We start from the raw sequence: 26,027 nt of genomic DNA on the forward strand, positions 1-26,027 counted from the left end.
CCTTACAGAAGATGCCATAAAACGATTGGAGGCATTTGAAATGTGGTGCTACCGACATATGTTGAGGGTCTCATATATACACCATACAAGTAACATAACTAGTCTTCAGAGGCTAAGAAAAGACAAAGAAATTATTAACACCGTAAAGAACTGAAAATTGGCTTACTTCGGCCACATCATGCGTAACAATAAATACTGACTCCTACAGTTGATTCTACAAGTCAAGATTGAGGGTAAGATAGACCCTGAACGTAGACGTATATCCTGGCTTTCCTGGAAGTGGACTGGTCTAACGTCAACTGATCTATTTCGAGCTGCTGTGAATAGAATAAGGTGGGTCAATGTGGTCGCCAACATCTCTAGAAGATAGGCACATTTAGACGAAGAAGACAGTGAGACCCGCTAGCGTGCCTCTTCTTTAACATTGCCTTGGAAAAGACAGTCAGCAGATAAATATTAGATTTAATGGAACCATTTTTAATAGATCTACACAAATGCTCGCATTTGCTGATGATATCGTTATAGTGGCCAGAAGTATACTGTGTGTATACCAGTTATACACAGATCCAAATATTGTGAAATTTATAATGCTGCAGAGACTAAGATCGGCTGAACGTATGTCTGATAATGATGAGTACTCGAACATATTGATATTCTCAAACCCACAGGGCAGAAGAAGTAGAGAATTCTACTTCTTTCGAGTGAGAGGCTCTCGGAGGGCATCATTCATTCATTCTTGCCATTCATTCATTCATTCTCTCTTTATGTGCTGTCTTCTACCAAAGGTTGGCGACCATCAAACGATAAGTTTCTCTGTTTTGTGCCGCATGTATTATGTTCGCAGCTTCTGGTATTTGAAACCATTCCCTCAAGTTTCTCAGCCAGAATTTCTTCTTTCTGCCCAAACCTCTTCTACCTTTAATCTTGCCTTCCACGATAAGCTGTAGTAGACAGTTCTTATCATTACAGAACACATGGCCCAGGTATGACGCTTTCCTCCTTTTAACAGTTGTTAACAATTCCACCTCTTTAGCCATTCGTCTTAATACCTATGTGTTGGTCACTCTGTCTGTCCAAGGTATTCTCAGTATGCGTCGATACAGCCACATTTCTAGAGCCGCTAACTTCTTTATAGTTGCTGCTGTTAACGTCCACCCTTCAACTCCGTAAAGTAGCGTAGAGAGTACGTAGCATTTCGTGGCGCGCCATTGGAGGTTAATGCTTAGGTGGCGGTTGCTTAAGAGCTTTCTCATTTTGATTAATTTGGATCTTGCTATTTCAATTCGGATCTTAATCTCTACGTCTGGGTCCCACTTATCATTTACTGTATATCCCAGATATTCAAATCGGTGTACTCTTTCAATACGTTCGGCTTCAATATTCAGGTCGATATGTTGAATGTTCTTTTTACTGATCACCATAAATTTAGTTCTCATTCATTACTGTTGTGTTATTCGGCCACAAAACCAAATTCCATCTATCAGAACAGAAGATTTAAAATGTTTAAAGACATATCAGGAAGAAGCAGATGCTTTTGCAAAACACTTAGACAAGGTATTTCAGCCGCTAACAAACAGGGCAAATGAAGATGACGACTATAAATATTTGGACAGCCCTAATCAAATGAAACATCCACCCAAATCTGCAATTTCTAATGAAGTAAAACGTCTTATAAAAAACCTCAATAAAAAGAAGTCGCCTGGACATTAAACAATCTACACAGAGAAGGAATAGTAAGTCTAACACAAACCATAAACTCGATACTAAGAACAGGCTACTTTCCTGCAGAATGGAAGTTAGCAGAAATCATTATGATTCCAAAACCAGGAAAACTTTCACATGAGATAACATCCTAACGACCCATCAGCCCATTACCAGTTATGTCCAAAGTCACGGAGAAAATCGTTGCAAGTAGACTGATTATAGAGATACAGAACAACCATATTTTACCTAATCAGCAGTTTGATTTTCGCCAAAAACACGGAACAACTGAACACGTACGGTGGTAGAAAAGATACAATCAGCCTTCTAGGAAAATATCTTTTGGAATATCTTTCTATAAGATACAAAGAAAGTGTGCCTAACATCCACAACATAAATGTAGGGGTTCCGCAAGACAGTGTCTTGGAACCAATTCTCTACACAATCTTACAGCTGATTTCTTAACTGGAGAAGAATCCATAATCGCATCATTCGCAATTCTGGTCAAAAAGCCAGATCCCATGCAAGCAGTTGAAATGTTACAGTAATCCATACATTTAATTGAAATATGGGATAAGAAAAACGAAGCAAAATCAGTTAATCAGGTATTTATAATCAGATAATAATGCATATCAAGAACATTCTTAAAAATGGTGCTGTAAAATATCTTGGATTACACCTTGACAAGAGACTAACATGAAGGACACACAACACCATAAAAAAGGACAGAGAAGACGTAGCATCGCAGCATTCTTACATTTGTATCAATGCTCTTGACTTACCATTTAGAAAATAGGTCTCTAGACTTAGTTTTAGTTATAAGTAATAAACTTACTAGGCGTTAACAGTCATTGGACTAAAACTCTTGCTTAAATATTATGTTTGTTTAACAAAAATGCTCGTGTTATTTGGTTATATGTAATAGATTGTATTTTAAAATAAATAAAAAAAACTCTGTTCTCACTTTGAGCTCCCTACAAATGCAGTCTAATTTGTAGAGCTGTCTCAGTCTGATCTTCGGTGATATGCAGAAAAATTTTCATGGATTTAAGGCGTTCGCTGTCATTTTGGTAGCCATACGGACGATGTGCTTGTGAGGTGGATGCTTTTCCTTATGAGCTATTACTTCACGTCTAATGTTGGGCGGTGCTATGCCGACCAAACAGTACGTTTCAGTTCAACTATAGCACTGAGTTTGAATGTCAGCCGTTACGCCCCCAAGAAGTATCTATTAGTTTCCATTAAATAAAACGCTTCGGGGACAAAACACTTTCTTTTGGCAGCCCATTCTCTTAGGTCCTCCAGCAATTTTTTCTTTGGAATTCTACGAAAAATTTGCAATTTTGGAACAAATTGTTTTTTAAACGAGTAATATTGAAGTCTTTGGTCGTTCACTCGTTTTGATTTCGTTTTTCGGAAATTAAAATGTCAAAAAACGTATTTTTAACTAACATCATAGTTAATTCCTATTAAATTCAATAAGTTTCTTCAATGTAAAAGATATTTTCCAGGCATGTCTATAAACGGTTTTACTTCCTTCGCATTCTCCCATTATTTAGCAAAAGTAACATTATTTTTTAATATTGAAAATTCCCTTACCAACAATTTATCGCTCCATCAAACACTTGTCTCGATCTCTTCACAAACTCGTACAAAATAATTTGTTTTTACACAACTCATTAAAAAAGCTGTCTCTCCTGAAATATTTTGCACCACGCAATTCAAATGGTTCAAGATAAGACCTTGTTCATTTCGGAAACTGGTTAACAACCGTTTTCGGTGTTTTTTCTCGTTTCCATCTTCGACACGCTGTTTCTTTTTCTTTTTTGTGATGCTTTGGCCTTTTTCGGCGGTTCGAGCAAGAGAGATTGGTGTGACGCGAGGCGTGAGTTCCTTCTAAACTTAGCGACCGTCAAGAAATGTATCTTAACACGATGTGGTACATTCAGGAGTAAAAGTTTTTGATACAATTGCTCGGACGTTTAAAAAGAACTACTTCCGTTTGAAAGTAATGTTCTTTTAATATAATTAAAAATATAATTAAAAAAACTAGTATCTGAAAACAATTAACAAAAAGAATCCAGCCAGGAGCTTTTTGAAAATATAAAAATGGCTTTTATGATAACACATAACCAATAACTTCACAAATAAAGGGCTGGGGTTTTCTCCGAGCTCAATCCTTGCCTTAAGATCGATATCTGAGATGAGTAAATTTTCCACTTATGCTATAAATCAACTAACAACACCCTCTACAGTACATTCAACCAACTTACACCTTTCGTTGTAGTAAAAGGCACGGTAAACTGCACTGGAGTTCTCCATAATCTTTTTAATTACTTACTTTGTTTAGAATATTTTGCATGAATTATCAGTTAGAAATAATTTGTATAAAATAAGGAGCAAAAATTCAAATGGAATTTTAAATATTATTATTTAATTTGCTAATAATGAATGTATAAATATAATGGTTAACCTGCTAATAACCTCCGTGGGTCAGCGACATGCATTTATACCTTCAAAAAATGGTTAACCTGCTATATTGTAAATAACATTATAATAGTGTAGTTACTGAATATTTAAATTTATAAATCATCATCATCGTCACTAAACTCATTACCGTTACCATTACGTAAATCTATAATCACTGGATTAATTTCTCTAATTTTATTTTCCCGGATCCACCACTCTTCTATTAATTTTCCTATCTGTATCGTCACTGTATCCACTGCATCCAACGTGATTATCATAATACGTTTTACATATACCCCAGATGTGTTTGATGGGATTAATTAAACTGGCAGTGATACGGTGGTAACCGTAGTACTTGATTTCCATAACTTGATACAATTTGGTCAACTATATAAACTGTTGGTTTTTCATTACGTTTCGAAATTTCCAGTAACTCTGATTTGAAGGCGTATTCCGGAAAATTGATATTATTTTTAACTAACCAATGTTTTATTCTCGGTACGTTCCACGACTGGTTTGATTGTTTCTCCAAAACTTCCGAATGATAGGGTGCAGTATCTCAAACTATAACTGATGGTTCACTCAGACTAGTTACCAATTTCTCCTCAAGCCATTTAACAAACATATCTGCATTCATGTTTTCATGGTGATCAGCATGATTTGTGTTTTGCCTTCGTTATCTGTGTGATTTATTGATTTTATGTTGTTGTCTTGCCAAATTCTTTTAATTCCACCCTTTGCAAATATCCATGTCTCATCTAAGTATACGAATGTTGCATTTTAAGATTCGAGTCTGGTGTATTCTCTCAAAAATTTAATTCTTTTGTGAACCACACTACTCCTTTCGCATAAAAGTAACCTATTTTCTTTTTTGAATTTAAATCCTTAATCTCTCAACACTTTCTAAAGGCTAGTCCTCTTAATTTCAGAAACTTATTTTGGCCAGTAAAGTATCTAAACTGACATGTTGATTATTTCCACGCATTCGGTACAAAATATTGCGAAGTTCAAATTTTTTCCATCACAGTAAGATCTTCTTGAGAATCTCTAACAGTCTTCATTACAGTTTTTAGCTTACTTTCACTTATCCCGAGTGCGTCACAAACGCGTTTATTTGTACATAATAATGACTTTGAAGGTCCACCATTTTCTCTTTTCATGGTAAAGTATTTATGCACATTTGCAATTAATTCATCAATATCCAACTTACGTCTAGGCATGATGGCCACTTGAAACTACACGTTTGAATTACAATCTACTGAGTTTAGATCAATATGACAGAAACTTTTTAATTGTTGTGCTTGAGAGGTAAATTATAATATAACCGCTTACAAAAATCCTAAACAAATTAAGCAAATTAGCCTAATGATCGTTAGGTATGCCGAATCTAATTTAATTATGTTTGATAAAAAGTTTAGAAATGGTTGGAAAACGTACATAAACAAATTAAAATGTTTCCTAGAATTATTTTATTTTTGGTACAAGTATTTTCATTTGAAATTAAAAAGTTAAATATATTTACCAAAACCCTAACTTTAACCCGTTATCGCAGGTGTCTCATACGGTACACTCTAACAGAAATATGGTCAATCTAACCACCACTATTAAAAAAAAAAGTAAAGCAACGTATTAAACATTATGGAGAACACAAGTGCAGTTTACCGTGCCTTTTACTACAACGAAAGATTTTCTGCGAATTCCGTTAATCGTTTAGAGATGTAAGTTGGTTGAATGTACTTTACTTATAACATCCAAGCTGAGTGGATCAAAGAAACGGGACACACCTGCGAAGACTACAGAAATATATACACGAAATGATACACGATATTATCCAGAGAACCGCCCAATGAAGTGCCTTACAACTCTGTAAAATCGTATCGCACACAGGAGCAATAAACAACTAGCAAATAGCAATCCGCAATATGAAACAGGCAACATATTTTGTTTGTACTCGCATACCAAATGAATAAAAATCACTGGTTCAAAATGTCTGATGAAGGCGAAGTGGTAATGTTATGGCAAATTTTGAAAAGGAAACAATATTGGATTCATCCAGCATTTGTAGCGTTGAGTAAACATGGGGCCAGTATATTGTCTCAAAAATTGAAGACGCATACCACACAGTCGTCAGAGTCGAAAATGCCACTAAACTTCTAAAAATCATACGAACAAGCTGAATTTTGCTGAGAATATTAATTTTGGGACCCAAAAAAAGATGCAAAAAAGTTTATCACTTTTACCCCCGGGCTTCCCCTAAAAACTTCCTCGAAAGGGGGTATAAACGCAAAAAAATCGATTTACCAAGTAAGTACAGTAAATCTGTACAGTAAGACATTTTGAAAGACATCGTAGGGTTTAACTCCATACGGTAATAGTTAAAACACTAGAATAAAACGATAATTTAAGTTGTTAACTCCTTCGCATTGTTAATGGTTTACAAACATATTATCTCATGTATATTTCAGCTGTGCACGGTAAATACGCATCGAAATATTTTGATAAGAACTTATTACTCGGGCTGTACCTTGTCACATGTGCATTCGTTTCACATTCGCAGACAGTACCAAAATAAATAACGTTAGCTCTCTCACATTTCGAACGACGCACCGCACTGTCATTAGCAAGGAATCCCGAACGCTCCGAAAACTCAATAGGCCAGTTAGGAATTTGTACGCAAACTTACGCAAAAAGAAAAAGGCATTGTTCATACATACATCGTCGAGTATGTGAATTTTCTCGTTATGATGTTTAAGGAATTAGATAATTTTACGAATCTACATAAAAAAAATGCTTGCTACTTTATTTTTAATACAAATTTGCATATACATCTTCTTCTGGAATATAGTCTTAAATATAATTGTGCAGGTTTATCCTACAAACTTTAGAAAATCTATAGATGACAACAGAGAACCGAAAATAATAATAATCGGAAATTTTAATTCCAAGATTGGAAAAAAAGTTGAAGACTCGGAAAATAAGATTGGAAATTTTAGATTCGGCACAAGAAACACACGACGAGAAAAATTTATGAAATTCCTTCAACAAGAAAACATATGCTATAAATACCTTTTATAAAAAAAAAAACAAGATGGAATTTTTCAATTTTTTTTGTGGTCACTATTATTTCAAAATAATTTTAGATTACTGATAATACTCATATAGTAGGCTGATGTACTCAACTGGTTTGAAATATTTTGACGTTTATTCAGTGGTTAGTGTCATTCGTACATTTTATCATGAAAAACCTTCTTCACGTAAAGGAAAAATCTTACTAATTCGGTTATTTTTAGTTTGATTTATTAAGTTTTAAATATTGTTTTGATTTAACTAAGTTTAAAACAAGTATGCCACCAATTCGACACTGCGATGAAGCCCAAGTAGCGCATATTGTAATTTTGTATGATGAAGGATATGCACAAAAAGGTATCGCACGACGTCTCAGCAGAACTGAATCTATAGTTTCCAATACTTTAAAAAGGTACCGCGAAACAGGAAATTTTGTACAAAGGCCTAGTCAAGGACGCCCAAGGCGCACAACCGCAATTGATGACCTTTTTTTGGTTCTTAATTCTACACGAAATCGTTCATTGACATCGATGCAACTCAGAAATGAGCTATTAAATGTTAGACAAGTTAATGTGAGTTCACAAACAGTTAGACGAAGATCAAAAGAAGAAAACTTAAAGCCTAGACGCCCCGCAAAAGTTCCACGTCTTCTCCAAAATCATAAAGCTCGTCATTTGGAATTTGCAAGAACATATATTTAGTGGAATATCGACAACTGGAAAAACGTTATTTTCACTGATAAGACCAGAATTCTATTATGGAAGCCAGATGGTCAAAACTACGTCTACAGAAGAGTTGGAGAACGATTCGCCAGCTGATGTCTCGCCCAGACCGTTAGTTTTGGAGTTGATGGCATAATTCTTTGGGAAGGTATGAGTTGGGAGGTACGTACCGCACTTGTGGAAGTGATTGGACGGATGACTGGTGATTCTTACGATTAAAACATCGTGCAAGATCATATTTTGTCATATGTTGGTTACACTGGATATTAAAGATTCACGTTAATGCACGATAATGCTCGACCACATGCCGCTGCCATAGTGAGTAATTATCTTGGTGAGGTCCAAATTCGAAGATTGGATTGGCCACCGTTTAGCCCAGATTTAAATTAAATAGAGAACATGTGGGATCACCTAAAACGCAGCATAAGACGAAGAAATCCCGTTCCAAATACGATAGAGCAGCTTCGGCTTGCTGCACAGGATGAATGGAATGCAATTTCCTAAGGATATGTAAAAAATTTACTTGCAAGCATGCTAAGAAAGATGCAAGCAGTCATAAGAGCTAGAGGGGGGAATACTCGTTACTGATAATGCACTTCTTTCAGTTAAAACGACTTGTTTAAGCAATTTAAATTATCATTTAAGTTTAGAGTAAAATAACCTTATTTACCTAATATTAAACATTTATTTTTTTCGCAATTTTCTTCGCATAAAAACTTAAAATTGTTCATTAAACATTGTTAAAATAAACTCTATTTTACAATAAACGACTTGATTGACCAGAATTTGTTTTGAAAAAACAAAAATTAGAAAATTCCAAAATATTCGATATTTTTGTCAATGAGTGTATATTGTTATGGTTTAAATTTATTAAAATCTAATAAAAAAATAAAATTTACTGACTGGTAAAGTCGTTTTACCCTATAAATAGGAATATTAGATTTATAAGAGTAAAATATGTGAGTAAGTAATGGCTTTTCTAATTTAGTAGAAAGTAGGCAGGTAGGAGAATAGATATTTGTACAATAATATATGATAACAATAGAGGATTTCTCATAAACGAGTAATGTTAATAGCCCAGAGATAGCAATTTTAGAATACTTAGACTTAAACCTTAGTCTTTTGTTTACAAAGAAATTGGACAAAGAATTGGACAAAAAAGTTTTGTGGTCAGGGATAAGTATACAAAATCCGAAGTAGTATTAACTATATTGTCTCTAGGAACTTGGAAACAAAGAAAAGATCTTTTTTATGTAAAATTCGGAAATACTAAGGTTATGTGATATCATAATAGCACTGAGCTTGTGTTTGGCAAGTAAAAGGGTTTGATTGGTCGAAAGGGATGACGTGATATGTAGAGTGTGTGTGTCTGTTGGGTGAAAAGAAAGAGAGATTGAAGTGAAGGAATTTATGTTTTGCTTGGGAAAAGGAAGATTACTTTGATTTGAACGTCGAAAGAAGCAAGTTGTTTTTATTCTATATCCTGCAGTGAAAGGCAGCAGAGTTATTGTCAAATAATAATTGTGAAAGGTGTTTTGTGTCTGTAGAACGAGCTCCAAGCATTAGTAGTAATGGACAACGAAAGTACAGCCTGTAATTAACGAACAGGTGTATAGTATATTTGGTACTAGTGGATTAAGTGAAAATCCTTTCGACTAGAAAGAAATTGGGTTCATGTTAGATAGGAGTTTGGTCCAGGAGCGTTCGGAGAGACTGTCGCGGCGATAGTGTGTGCGAGCGACGTTGACAAGCAGAGGAGATAGCAGGCGTGTTTAGAGCAACTAAGACTACGAGTAAAAGGTGGTCAGATCACAGTCGTAAGAAGAAAAAGAACCAGTGGAGCATTCTTGGAAATAAAAGGTTAGTTTGCCATATAATCAACAAAGACTTTCAACCACGATCATAATTAGATTATAATTAATTTAAGTTTTTTTTTTTATATTTTATTCAGTGATTTCATTTCACAATAAATATAATTTTTTAATTCAGATATAAAAAAATTAAAAGAAATAATATTTTTCTTGATAAAAAATTCTTTTTCTTGTCCAAACAATTATTGATAATTTGTATAGGAATTTGAATGAATTTGTAATTTTAATTATACGGATTAGCGCATAAAATATAGGATTTTGATTAATTATAAAATTGTCTGAATTTAATATTTTTTTTTATTCTTTTTAAATAAATTATTTAATAGTTTAGTATCACAAAATTATTTGGTTTAATTTATTTTCCTATTGTCCATCTTTTCCCCAAAGGTAACTGCTTAAAGAATACTTTAAAGCCATTATAATTAACGATAAAACGAGCCCTGAGATCAAATTTTAATTAAAAAGGGGGCTATTAGATAACTATTTATTACTACTCAAGGTTTCAATTCTGTTTACAATTATTTTTAAGAGCTAAAATAAAAATACAAAATATCTGATTAAGTGGAACGAACAATTGCAAAAAAGTAGTAACTCACCAAATCAAATTTGGTTTGTTAACAAAATTTTTGCTGCTGCGCATACTTAAAAAACATTATTATAAAAAAACGATGGTCTAATAAATGTTTCTCTTTTTTTTTGAATTCTTTTAGAAAGGCAATCTTGAAAAAATTATTTTAACAAAAAAATTTTATTTTGATAAATTATAAATAAATTAGATTAGCAACCAATAGAAAATTCAGTCACCAATTCAACCAAAAGTCATGAACGCCAACTTCTAGTTTCTATTTTAATTTATTTTTGACAATTATATTTCCAACCAAAAGGGAATTAACATTAACAAAGCTATTTGTAACATGTCCAGAGGAATATCCATTGAATTTACATCTGTATGTTTTTCCTTTCAGCACTTCTCCGATTTTTCGATTAGAGAGTACCCTGCTTATTCGCTTCCAGTTAAACAAACCAGCCTGTATCCTGTGGACAATTTATCGATCTAGTATCTCATTTTTTGTTATGTAGGAGCTAAGGTGTTTAAATTCTTCTACTCGTCTAAATTTTTCCCCAAGCAATTCGATGTATCCAACCATTCCTGTTCATCCCAATTACATATACCTACTTCGTTTTCGACTTCCAAATCTTAAGTATTCTCTCTTCAATAGTCCTTCCTTAACCCTCCAACATTTCTTTGCTCCCCTTCCCTAACACGATATTATCCGCAATGAGCATTGACCTAGGACTCTTCTCCCTTACTTTATCTAACAGGACATCCATAACAAGAATAAACAGGTAGGGATTCAGTGAGGTTATTTAAATAAGGCAATCTTGGTATGTGAGAAATATAACAATCCACCAAGACGATATATACCATAATCTCCTTATGATGAGGAGTAGCCCAACGGTCAAGTCATTGTTTTAATTTATGGAATGTAAAATACGCTACCGAGCATAAAATTAGGGTTACCCCGTAATTTGGATTTATTTTAGAAATTATTATTCTGTTTTAACTATTTTCGGTTCTAACATAATTTACTAATGGATTTTTGAAAAAAAAAATTGTTGTCGTTGTTGTTTCGACAAGCGTTTGAGATAAAAAGGGCCCCTTAGCCTAATTCCTAAAAACCGTTATCAGCACAGTTTTTGTTTCTATGGTTTTAACGTCAATTGTAAATTGTTTGTGTATTGTTATCACTGTCAGTGTATTGCAATGAGCATAAATTCTGTTGTGGCGGCAAGAATTGTGGCGGCGTTAGAAGATGGCCACGGTCAGCGCGAAACTGCGAGAAACGTTGGTGTAAGTCTCTCGAGTGTGCAACGAGTATGGCAACGGTACGAAGAGACCGGTCTGCTTACTCGACGACCTGGTTCAGGTCGAGGCAGGATTACAACAGCTAGAGATGACCGCTTTGTCGTTTCTAGTGCTTTGAGAAACCGAACGGTCACGACAGTTTATCTTCGAAATCATCTGCAAGAAGTGAGAAATGTAAACATAAGTGAATGGACAGTTGGGAGACGACTTCATGCTGCTGGTTTATCTTCTCGAACTAGAGTAACTGGACCGCCGCTTTCCCGTGAACACCGAATTGCCAGATTGAATTTTGCACGAGAACACTTGGCTTGGACAATAGAGGATTGGAGTCGTGTATTGTATTCCGATGAATCGAGATTAGGTCTTACGGGCTCAGACAAACGTGTAAGATATGCTCAAGCATGTGTTGCCGAGCGTCTTCCATTTGGTGGAGGGTCAGTTATGGCATGGGGAGGCATATCGTTTGATGCTTGCACGGAGTTAGTCTTTATCGAGAATGGGACATTGACAGCGCATAGGTACCTGACACAAATTCTGGAAGACCATGTTTTACCGTTTATGGTTATTCTTGGAGACGACGCAACATTTATGCATGATAATGCACGGCCCCACACTGCTAGGATAGTTACTGAGTATCTTGACGAGGTTCAAATCACACGATTTGTTTGGCCTGCTCGAAGTCCAGATATCAATCCCATAGAACATGTTTGGGATGAGATGAAGAGACGTTTACGGAGTCATGTGCCGGCCCCCAGAAATTAGAGAGAGCTTCGCGACATATTGGTGCAAGAATGGAATAATCTTCCGCAGAATGTGATCCAAAATCTGATCCAAAGCATGCCTCGTCGTTTGCAAGCTGTTATCACTGCCAGAGGAGGGAATACTCGCTACTGAAGTTTTTAAAATTTCTTTTTTTCAACAAAAAGCACATCAAATTAAAATTGTCTCTTTTCAATATTTAGTATATCAAAGGAAAATTCTTCATTTCCATTATTTTTATTAAACTTTAAACGACAAAAACGTTGTTTTCTTTAAGCAATCCGTTAGTAAACTATGTTACAACCTAAAATGGTTAAAACAGAATAATAATTTCTGAAATAAATTCAAATTACGGGGTGACCCTAATTTTATGCTCGGTAGTGTATTATTCTGACGTTTAAAAATATGATCATATTAAAAAATATAGTATATATAAAAATAGATCGTATTTATTTGGAATCCACTACGAAGTTGTCCCTGCGACTGGCCTAAAATCGCGAAAGGCCGCATTTCAAAGAGTTTCCTTTTTTGCTTTTTTCCTCTTGTTTTCTTGTGTTTGGTAACGTGTTTTACATCTATTGCCGCATATTAAATGACATTAAAATTTCGTTTTGTCGTCTTGTGTTTTCGAGGAACAAGTTTAACTAATTGGGTGGCCGCATTTTTATAATTAATGAGTTCTTTAATTAATTTTTACTAAATGAACGTTTAAGCCTAAATTAATTTGTCAGAAAGCAAAAAAATGACTATAATGAAGAGCAGCGTGTCTCTTAAATGTTTTATATTGTCTTTCCGGATTTGACAAGAAGCTTTAAGGAATAAAACACTGTTTTAAATTCCAATTTCGTTGAGTGCTATTTTTCTCGTATCGATATTTATTATCATTTGCGATACTACAAGTGCTCTCAAGTTATTTATAAAATATCTGCTACAAAAAATGAACGATATAATATGTATATAGTATGCAAATAAATTGAAATTGCGAACGACTACTCGTGTTTTGTTAAAACTATTTAAAATTAGGACGCCGTTTAAAAAAATCCTCTTGCTTCTGAGAAAGAAAGGTTTTTTTCCTAAAAAATTTTAATGGTGAATATCTTTTTAAAAGAAATAATTTCAAACTCCTGGTTTAAAGAAAAAAAAATACATTTTTATTTTTATTTTATATAAACAGTTATTACAAAAAAATATATTTGTGTATCAGCAAACAATACATTTAAATTGACATGATAGCAAATCTTTTTATATTAAAGATAAATGTTCATTTAGAAAAATTTAACAAAAATTGCTCGCTTCACTTGCTAGTTATTTCTTTTAAAATTATTAAAAAAGTTTGTTACCTTAGATTTGAATACAAAAAACACAGTCCCACAAACTTAAAAACAGTCAGATACGCCGTACGGGAAACACAAAATGGATGCTGGACAAATCCTGGGAGAAATCAAATAAAAATACCAAAACTGGATTTCAGGTATCTCATAAGAAACCAGATTGACCATATTTTAAAAAATGAAAGATTCAAAAACTCAATAACATTAGTGAAAACCTACCCTGGTGCAGATATTAAGTCAGATCATAACCCACTTGTTGCTAAGTTCCGTCTGAAATTTAAAAACATCCATAAACCTAATCCTATAAGATACGATCTCAAACAACTAAGAGATGATGACATAAAGCAAGAAGTACGGGAATATCTGAAGAACAACATATCTAAGTCAGAAGTAGTTAATGATGTTGACACAGAAATAAACCACTTAGAAAACATTGGGAAGGAAATATTAGAACAATACCTGCGACCGAAAAAGACAGAAAAGAAAAAACCATGGATGACCGACGGTATATTGCAGATGAAGGACAGAAGAAGAAAATCCAAGCGGAAAGACTACGTTGCATATCAATTTCTAGACAAAGAGATAAAAAAGCTGTCAGAGAAGCTAAAAATAGAAATCTGGAAGAACAGTGTGAAGAAATCGAGATATTGGAACGTAAACACGATTCCTTCAACTTCCACAAAAAGATCAAAGAAGTAGCAGGCATTTATAAATCAAAAAGGCCGGGACACTTAACAGACGCTCAAGAAAATCCAATAGTTGATATTGAAGAAACAAAAACAACATAGATGAACTATGTGACAACAACATTTGAAGACGATAGGAATGTCACCATCACAGAAAATAAAAATGACGATACTGGACTACCTATTCTCGAAGCGGAAGTAGAAGCTGCTATAAACCACACTAAGGAGGGCCAGACGAGTTCTATCAGAATTTTTGAAAATTATGGATAAAGACGAAGTAAAAAGACTTACCTTGATCTTCAACAATATATACCAAAGTGGAAAAATACCCCAACAGTGGCTAAGATCAACTTTTATAACAATCCCTAAAAAACCCAATGCTAAAAAATGGGTAGATTATCGAATAATAGCCTTATGAGCAATCTCCTGAAAAATTATACATAAAAGAATATATAAAAAGTGTGAAGAACACATGACAAACACACAATTCGGTTTCAGGGATACATTGGGTACTCGAGAGGCTTTTTTGCAATAGTTTGCAAGTTCTCTTTCAAAGATGTAGAGACGTGAATTGTGATGTTTATTGATGATCATGTATTTTGTTGATTACCAGCAAGCGTTTGATAGAATAAAACATGACGAACTGATGAAAATATTAAATTCGATTGGTCTAGACAGCAGAGATCGCCGTATAATAAACAATATCTATTACGAACAAACTGCAACTGTTGTTGGGGGTCAGCTAGCAGACGACATAAAGATAAAAAGAGGTGTGCGACAGAGATGTATATTGTCCTCATTATTGTTCAATACATATTCAGAGCACATTATGAACCTAGCGCTAACGGACATAGACGAGGGAATAGTTATAAACGGAGAACGATTGAACAACATAAGATACGGTGATGAGACTGTCATTTTTGCAGACAGTCTTGAAGGTCTGCAGACACTTGTCTCCAGGGTGGCAGAAGTAAGTAGCAGGTTTGGGCTTGATTTGGACTTTTCAGGGCAGCAGTCAACAAAGTCAGAATAGTCATGTTAGTGTCCAACATCCGTAACGGATAGGCACCATAAGAAGAAGGATTTCATCTTATCCTGGCCTATAACAATCTGTGGTCCCTTAAACTCGCCTGCTCATCTTCTACTCAAAACCATGTCAATTTACTTAGCCATCAGGGCGCTGTTATCAAATCCCTTGACAAAGAAAACAGCTTCCAACAAAACGGTGATTAACTCACTATACAAAGACTGCCACATAACATTGTAGCAGTTATAATTTGCCCACCACATTGGGTATCACTTACAGGGGATTGAAACTGGGGACAGAAATTACTGGGCTGGAGATAGGGTAAGCAAGCAAACCGAAACCTCTGCGAACGGCTACTCTTGGTTTGGTTCTAGAGCTGGGTCGTAAGTAAGTGAATAAAATGGACTAGGGGGGGTAACTACAAAAAAAGAAATCAAAAAGTACTTACATAGATTTTCTGAGCAAGATAACACAAGAAGGTTCCTAAACTATTTAAAAAGGACGCCGTTTACAAGAATGTTCCTGCTGGATTAACAACCAAAAAGCCTTGTTATCATTATAGGTACCAGGTACGATGATAATTAGTTTGTAATGACCATGTTTCTAATGGCATGTTGTATTGTTGCCGAAATACAATTAACCTGTCGTTAATATAATTAAAATAATATAAAATAAAATTATCTTTTGTAAATAATATTTATTTTGATTAAAATCATTTTCCCTACTTTTCATCCCTTGTGTCCGATGGGCACAATTCATTTCTGTGGAAAAGACAATACAAATCCAACTCTGAATCTTGCTTGTGCTCATCGTGGCATCGCGATGCATCGGCGCGCTTCTATGGTTGATAAGGAATACGTAGCCCCAATCTATAGTAGAAGCCACAGTTAGAATGCAGTGCAGGTAAGATAGGCAATGTATTTCTTACGGGAGAACGGCCGACCACGTTGCCGGTTTGCCCCGAGCGGCGCATCAGGACCGGATTTAAGAATCATAGCACTGTAATATACGTGCTTACAACTATTGCCTACCGTTATATAAAAAACTATCATTATTGTTTTAGCTAAATCATGATTCAATCAACGATGTATTAATAAGAGAGTTACATTGTAGAACTAAACAATAACATAAAAAAAAATACTATAAAAAAAGTAAAAATACTATAAAAGTAAGAAAGCGAATCAGTTTGAATCCCCATTGTCCACGTAAAGCCAATATGTCTTTTTGTCGATTTGGGTAGTGGCCGTTAGATCGAAAACTTATTGGCAACAACTATGAAAGATCAGTTTTATTATATTTTCGCAAGCAGATGATAGTACCTACATCTTGGAGTCGTTGCCAGTATCTGTTGTGAATTTCAAACAGGGTATGACTCGTCGTGTGTAAGTAAAACGTGTAGTGTTAAATGTATTCAACTATCATCTGAACTTAAAAAAATGGTGACAGCTTGACTATTACTGTGGAAAAAGTTTTGAAAATGTGCGGTGTGAGTGTTCGCAAAATTTATGACGCGATCCAGCAGGGCGAACTAAAACCGGTACAAAAAAGGAAGAAAAACACTTTCCGGTCCAATTCACGTGAGAATACTTACGATGGGGTAGTGAAAGCTCGAATAAGGAAAATTGATTTTTTTTGAACATACCACCAACCGTCGACTCCATAATGAACAGAGTGAAGGATGATGAGGACCTACCAGCTTTTTTAAAAACCACATTTTGTAGGCTACTAAATAACATAGGTTTTGAATATGGTAAAAGAGGTCGAGATTTGATAATGATGGAAAGAAAGGATATATCCTGGAGACACAAGTACCTCAGGCAATCTTGGACTAACGTCGGTACTTCAGTCAAAAAGGAATGGAGAGACACAACGATCAAGAATCCACGAGATGCCTTCATAAAAGGGCTCTCTATTGGACTGAAAGCTCCAACCCAAAGAGGTCCTCGGTTTGTTCTTCTTCATGCTGGAATCGAAACTGGTTTTGTGGCATAGGCCGAATTAACTTTCTTGGCCAAGAAGGAAACTGCTGATTATCACGACAAATGTACGGGAATCTATATGAAGAATGGTTTGATAAGACGTTAATTCCAAACTTGCCGAAAGACAAAGAAAACGTTGTCGTTTTGGATAACGCGTCATACCACTTACGCAAATTTGATTTCCCGAAAAAATTGTGGAACAAAAGGCAAATCAAGGATTGGCTAATCGAAAAGAATATGTTCTTCGAAGAAGAATACCTAAAAAGTGAATTAATGGATACTTCTTCTTCTTCTTCTTCGCGCGACTAGGATTACTCCTGTTTGTCTGCCTCTTATTCTGTTTCAGTCGTTGTTGACTGTATATTATCTTTCCACCTTTTTGGCGGCCTTCCAACGGGCGTTCTGCTATACGGCTTGTTGGTTTTACAGACGTTCGCTAATCTATCTGGTCCCATTCGGTTTACATGTTCGTTCCAGTTTTTTTTTCTTGTTTTTATCCACCTGTTAATATTTTGAATTTTGCATTGTTCGCGTATACTTCTGTTGGTTTGTCTGTCTCTTAATGATATGTCCGCTATTAATCTTAATACTTTCATTTCGATATTGTTGATTTGTTGTTTCGTCTTTCTTGTATCGGTCCTTGTTTCCGCTGCATATGTTAGGATTGGTCTTACTGTTGTCTTGTATACTTTAATTAATGGATTCTTCTTCTTATGGTGCCTATCCGTTACGGATGTTGGACACTAACATGGCTATTCTGACTTTGTCGACTGCTGCCCTGAAAAGTCCGGTAGTGGTTAAGTTAAACCATTTTCGCAGGTTATGCAGCCAGGATATTCTTCTTCGTTCTGGACCTCTTTTCCCATGCACTTTACCTTGAAGTATGGTGAATTAAGGGATACTGCGGCCGTATTTAGAGACGAGAACGACGAAGTACAAAATTGAAACAATTGCGTTATTATTAAGCAATTATATGGAACCTACCGTCCTTAACGTGAAACGCTCTATCTCTATAGTAGGTATCTAGTCAAATAATATAGAAAGGAAATTAAATATGAATTAACTAATAATAAATTAAAATGAAAAACAATGTCTATGACAATTTGAGTCTTAAAGTACGTTTGTTCTTTCTAAAGAGTGTCGATTGGTTTGGGGATAAAGAACTGGTCAGATATTGCAGATTTTAGTGTTTGCTGCAAGATAAACTGATAGATAGATAGATAGATAGGAGAAAATGTCAGATTTGTAAAAACAAAACATAAACCTTTAAACAGTAGAATTATCAGCCCGACGCAGAAAAAATGAACTGACAACCATAGAGAGATTAATCCGCCAATGAACAAGCAGAATTTCTTATAGAAATTGTTCTTTTCTGTTCATTGCTGGCTTTAGTTTTAGATAAATAAAGAAACAATAATTTGTTAAATTATGAATTAAGAAAAATGATTTTTTTGAAACGTCAAATAAAATATTTCTTATTACATTTGTGATTAATTCCCACAAAATATAATAATTAATTTTTTGCATCGATATATTTGTATCGTTGCACCTGTATATTAATTTTTATTTTAATGTTGATTGCACTATGGGAAATTTATAAATGTCGTTCTGAAATCAGGTAACGTACCGTTACCACCCACGCTCATCATATTTTATGCCTCCACTTCACCTGCCTCTCATTAATTAATTCACTCTTTTCGTGCTCCTACTCTCATTAAAGTCATCAAATCACCGCGGTTTACCGTAATGTGTCAAAATATGATGTTTAAAGACACTATACGGTTCTAAAACGTTTCAATATTTTTCACAACATCCAAAATTATCTATCTGTCCTCTTATAGCGTGTCGCTTAAAAGAGATGTGTCGACCTTAGATCGAAAATGGATGTTTGAATTATGATATAAATGATTCATTCGGATTAGAACTTACTTTTATTTATGAGATCTCGAACTGAAACAGGAGTCTAAGAAGACAGAGCTAAACAATTTATCCACATTAATCGAAAATGTATTCAGCTAATTTATGATAAAAAATATTTAGAACAAAAATTGTCATAATCATGGAGATTTATTGGATCTTCATTAAATCTTTTGTTTAAATTAAATCGCATATCCTACATAAATTCTCGTCGAAAAGTCAAATACATGTTTTGTTAATTTGGTTTATATAAAATAATAAATTTTATATAAGGGGAGTAAGGATGAAAAAAACTCGAACGTCGGGCGTTATAAGAACGGTGGACATACAAAAATTGAAACAAAGCAACGTAAAACAACAAATGCAAAAAGAAATAAACACAAAATTTAAGGACATTGCAACACATAATAGGAAAGATATAGATACAATGTGGAATGAGATCAAAGATGTATTAGTAACATCAACAATAAACAACATCAAACAGGAAAGACAAATAAAACAACCATGGATGACACATCAGATTTTAGAGCTTATGGAGCAAAGAAGAGAGTTTAAGAATAAAGATGCAGAAAAGTACAAGGAACACCACAAAAAGGTACTTAAAGAAATAAAATTATCAAAAGAAATGTCTGGCTGTTAGAGTAATACTTAGAAATAGAGATCCTATAGAACAAACATGATATATTCAATATGCACAGGAAGATCAAAGAAATGGCAGGAATATATAGGACAACAATGCCCACTGCACTGTTTGATAAAAACGAAAACAGACTATTCAATACGCAAGAAAAACTGGACAGAAATCAGGAATATATAGCAGAGCTGTTCAGTGACAACCAACACATTGAAGTATATGACAACGTCGAGAATGGACCAAAAATAACAAGATCAGAAGTAAGATCTGCTATAAGTCGTCTAAAAACCAACAAAGCGCCAGGACCTAATGGAATATATGCTGAGGTATTGAAATTGATAGAAGATAATCAACTTGACATTATGACAGAATTATTTAACCGTATATATGAAACAGCAACTTTACCAAAAGACTGGTACATGTCCATATTTATACCAGTGTCAAAAAATCAAATACTAAGAAATGTGAAAAACACCGAATCATTAGCCTCAGAACCACTCACTCAAAATATTCTTAAAAATCATCGCAACAGAGACGAAAATGCCACTGGACATCTAAAAATCATAGGAAAAAGCTGAGTTTTGCTAAGAATGTCAATTTTGTGACCCCAAAAAAGATGGACCACTTTTACCCCCCGTTTTCTCCCCAAACGTCCCTTAGTAGAGGGAGAAAAACGAAAAAAATCGATTAACTAAGAACCTGTATACCGTAGAAAAAAATATTTCAAATAAAATATGTAGCTGAGATAATTTTAAACAAACATGTTTATTAACACTTTTTGTGTAGAAAGAACCATTCTCTGACACAACGCTTGAAGCGACCGGTGACTTTGAATATCACTTACGTTGTCAGACGTTGAAGTTGCTGATACTCTAGCAGCAAACTTACAAGCATCAGTATCTGAAGTACCAGATACCCAACTAGCAGACACCCAACCAGCCAACACTTAACCAGCAGACACCAAAATTGCCAATCCTAAAAAAAGAGGGAAAAAGCGAGTAGCAGTGGCAAAAAACTGGTTAAGTAACAAAGCCAAGAAATTACGAAACTTGGGCCAAGCATATACCTCAAGATCTAAATCACAAAAACCTGTTGTTGCCAGGAGTATCAGACCTGCTGGTGGAGACAAATGCCGGCTGAAATGCTCTAATAAAATGGATGAAAATACCAAGAAAGATATTTTTAAAAAATATTGGGCCCTGGAAAATATAAATAGAGAGAGAGAGAGAGATTTCATCCACAAATGCATGAAACCAGTCAAACCAGCGTACAGGTACAGCAGTGAGTGAGGCCTAGACAACATAATGTATACTGTTTTTGACGTGACAACGTCTTAAATTAGGTTGTGGCTCGGAGTCATTTAAGAAAAAGTGTAACGCCCGCTCACGTCTGTTACAGTGAGTCACCGAACGAGAGAGAGGCCCGCCGGACCGGCGAATGCCTTGCGTCTCTCTCCCACTCAAACATGATCGGTCCGCTGCGCGCGGCACTTGATAATTAGGCGCGTTGAATCGCTAAAGTTGAAAATCGTTGAAAGTATCGTCAGCTGTGTCTGTAGTGAAAATGTGGAGTGCTTACAGTGTCCTATTTTAGGGGGAACCACCAGTATCAGATATAATTTTAGGAAATTACCTAGGGACCTATATTCTTTTATAATATTGCTATGGATTTATCCATTTAATATTGAGCAATGATTGTAAACATTCTTTATAGTTTAAACTTCAATGAAAATTATTAACTGTGTCTAAAGACATATATGATATGAGGTATTTTACCCAAGAGTATTAAGTATAATGAATATACATAAAAACATAATTTTGTTTTCTTAGGATTTAACATTTTGTCAGCACATTATCTCAAATTCACACTTAAATCAATATGTTTTTACTATTAGGTCTGTTGAATGTTTGTTCTTTACACAAAATTTAGTCTATACTTCATATTTATTAAAGGCGGTAAAATATACATTACAATTCAGTTGTTTATAAACCACTTTCAAAGCATAAAGAACCTTTTAAGCTTTGTTTATATTATTTTGTGTATATTAATTGAGTTAATTGGAGTAGCCCACTTTGATACAAAAATACAGTCAATTTATGGATATTTCAAGGTGACAATCTAAAAAAAGCTGATTTCCTCCCATGCATTTTATTAGAAACACTTGAAATTTAAAAAAAATTTAAAAATCGTAAGATGTAAGACCTTAATCGTGAGATCGTGAGATTTGTCTTCAATTCGTGAGTAGATTCGTCATTTACAACAACTACAACAATAAAGGTAAATAATTGTACACTAATATTTCATTATCGTAAACTATGATTGATTGATTAATTGTTAGATTGACACAAAAGTTGAGAAACTGAGATTATAGCGGCAATTCCTTGTTCCTATTGTGCAATTTAATAATATTCATATCAATAAATATTCTACCGAGAAAAAGACGTTGTCACGTAAAATCTTCGCCCGTAAAACCGACTTTACAGGCAACCGATTTTTATATAAATATTAATGAGCAAGTTCGCAGATGCAAATACTTTTTTATGGCTACGCTAAATATTAACAATCGAATTACAAGGACTGTCGTTGACAAAGCTGAAAAGGGGTTTCTGGAAGTAGAATTAAGAGGTGAACATAAAAACCATAAAAAGTGGATATATTTAATAACTATAAGCAAAATTGCCAGGAAAACCATCTACCGAACGCAAATTTAGTGATGTTCTCAAACATTTTTAACACAGAGTTTAATATTCTGGTTCTGTATAGCCAGAAAATATCGGCGTGAGTTGTGTGATGCATATGAAAATGTCATAGGAGAAGCTAAGAAAATATTTGAATACAAGTATGTATTACATTTGGAAAAAAATGATTTATCGAGATAAGAAAAGACGAACGCTTTTCCCAATTACATTGAGTCAGTCTATGAGTTTCAAGCAGTTCTTCCTACGCCGGCCGCAAGGAACTGTATCTGATTGTTATTATAAATCTAAGTTTAATTGCTACAACTTTACGTTGTCTGATTTGAAAACTGGTTCAACGGAATGCTACTATGGAAATAGGGGGAGTGATGAAATAGGTTCATGTGTAATTAATTTCATGGAAAAAAATTGGGTACTTTTAATAATGAACCTGGGCTTGACATCGTTTACTTTTCAGATATTTGTTGTGACCAACAAAAAAATAGATTTTTAGTTACTATGTATATCTATGCTCTGGATAAATACCCTAAAATACGTTCAATAACCCATAAATATTTAATAAATGGACATAGCCAAAATGAATTCTATAAAGAAAAGTTTAAAATCTGGTGTTATCTATGTGCCAAGTCAGTATGCACAAATCATTCGTTTGGCAAAAAAAAGAAAGAACCCTACCATATAAATGAATTCGGTTGTTTGATTTTTATTCGCTTAAAAAATTGTGTGACGATATAGGCATGACAGGCATCAAATCTTTGAAGATTACTGAAGTAAAGGTTAAGTCAAGAAAATCCTACCAGCCTCAATTATAAAACCTCCTATAAAGATGAAGAGTTCAAGCAAGTAGATGCCTGCCGAAGAAAAAACAATACCATTCCAAGTACCTTACAAAAGACCTACAAAAGTGTACTTAACATTAAAGAGAATAAAAAAAGATCTCTTTGTAATAATAAGTTTTTTCTGTTTTTCCTTGTGTTTGTTTTATTATATTCTAACAACGTGATTTTTAAGATGATAATATCTTTTTCTAAAAAAGTGTCACACTATCGGCATGTTTCTATTTTTTCACTAGAAACTGCAAAAATTGATTGATTGATCTGAGAAAAATAATGCATTAATAACACTGAGTTAATATATTCCAGTTTACAATAAAATAACATATCAGCTTGCACTTAGTCATTGAACTGATACATAGATGTTCAACTGAACTAAAATCTTTAACATCAATTTTCTTAAAACAACGTTTTTTGAGTTGTGAAAACTACATTTTCTTTACAGTAGTCGACTCGTGTTTGGGATCCGCTTAAAACATCTCTAATAAATCGTCTAGGTACAGAAGTGCCAACGGATTTTCTTAAAACATCTTCGTCGTGACATGCGTCTTAACATCTCATTTACGGATACATTATTTTGTATTTAAGTACCAATTAAAACAAATCGGCATTTTATTCACATCAAGTTTAATCTACGTTCAGTATTTTTTATATTTGACTGTCACGTGGGTAGTGTCAACAGTTGGGTCATCCTCAATTCGTTTTTGAACAGTAATAAATCACTTAAAGATGTTAAAAGAAATTTTATTTCCTTTTTTAAGCCGGAGTGGGTGCTACTGACTTGAGTGCTTGTAAGTTTTATACTAAAACGCTTACTGACTTAAATAAATGTGTTGTTATATAAGGCGTTTCATTAATATTTATAAATACTATTATTGGGAATAAAATTAAATTGGATGTCATAGGTATCAACGAAGTTAGAAAGAAAGGTGAAACTTGAAACGTAAAAACACTGAAATCAGGGCATATATTCTAACAGATTGGCCCTGAAACTCAACCCAAAATTATCCAAGTATACGTTCCAACAACAGACCATACAGACGAAGAAATCAAAATGTTTTATGACGATATATCTACTGCGCTTAATGACTTTCGTACTGAATTCACAATTTTATATAGCGATTTCAACGCAAAAATAGGTGTAAAAGAAGAGGAGCTAGAAACATCCTTGGAAAAATTCCAAGGGCACACCCGAAAATCGATTTATTTCCCCTGTATTACTGCAACCATACCCAAAAGCTGCCGTATTGCCATTAAAAAAAACAAAGGAAAAAGAAGACTACTGAAATTTTAACTGATACACCAATTTATAAAAGAATAGAAGCGGAAACAGCAGAAAGAATATCAAGGCAAAGTAGAGTGAAGAGAGCTAAGACAACAGTAAAAAGAAAAATTGATAGTTTAAACAAGTCGAATAGAAGTAATGCAAAGAAAAATAAAAAGCATACCCAGTGATGACAGTAACAGTGACATTGAATTGTCTGATGTTGGGGATTCCGACGATGTTAGTCTATTATCAGACGTAGATGAACTTTTTGACGAAGACATATCCTCACGAATGGTAGAAGTAAATTCATTTGTTCTCGTGAGGTTTCAAACAAATAAAACTTCAAAATTTTATGTTGCACAAGTTACAGAAGTTTTTTCTCCTGGTTAAGAATACAATGTAAATTTTCTAAGGCGTCACGGGATACAGTTTTCATTTCCTACAGTTACAGATTCTGCCACAATTACAAAAGAAGATGTTGAACTCATTTTAACCCAACCAAAAAGTGCTGATTTATATTAAAGTTATCTTGCATTTATTCGAAAGGTGGCCATTGGACCAGCCTCTCCCTGCACATTTACACAAGTAGACGATTTTAAAATTATATTGCCAATATTGTTGAGTTGCGTTCCTGGGACGACTTTATTTGTAAGATAGTTCATTGGATTACATGAAATCAACTTTAACTTAAGAATATACATCAGAAATTTCCATTTCACGTCACTAGCACTGTTCTTCAAAAAAAAAAGAAAACTTTGTCGTAGACTGTACCGATCTAAAGTTAGGTTAGGTCGAGTTTACTTCTGCTACTAAAATATTTTCGGTAATTTTGCTGCGCATCAAATGGACGTGCCGGTTGTAGGACTATTAAAATCATTCCTAGTAGGCAAAAGTACGTCGTCGAGTTCCGTGTCTTTGAAAAATCGTATCCAGTATTTTATAATTATACGTCTTATCTTAGAACCGATATAGTTTCTTGTATCTTTGTAATTTTGGTTGATGTTATTTGTTTTATTTCTTTGTCTTATACTAAATCTCGATTTAGAATAGAAATTCTACTCTGTTTCATGTCACAGTGCAAATGATGCTGGTCTATGATGGTCCTACCATAGCCCCACAGCAAATGTATAATTTTCAGATAAAGTTAAAAAAAGTACCACAAACAAAATCAGAAATATATGTTTACTGGACTAGTCTGGAGT

Source organism: Diabrotica undecimpunctata, chromosome 8, assembly GCF_040954645.1.
Source record: "Diabrotica undecimpunctata isolate CICGRU chromosome 8, icDiaUnde3, whole genome shotgun sequence".
NCBI classification, from domain to species: domain Eukaryota; kingdom Metazoa; phylum Arthropoda; class Insecta; order Coleoptera; family Chrysomelidae; genus Diabrotica; species Diabrotica undecimpunctata.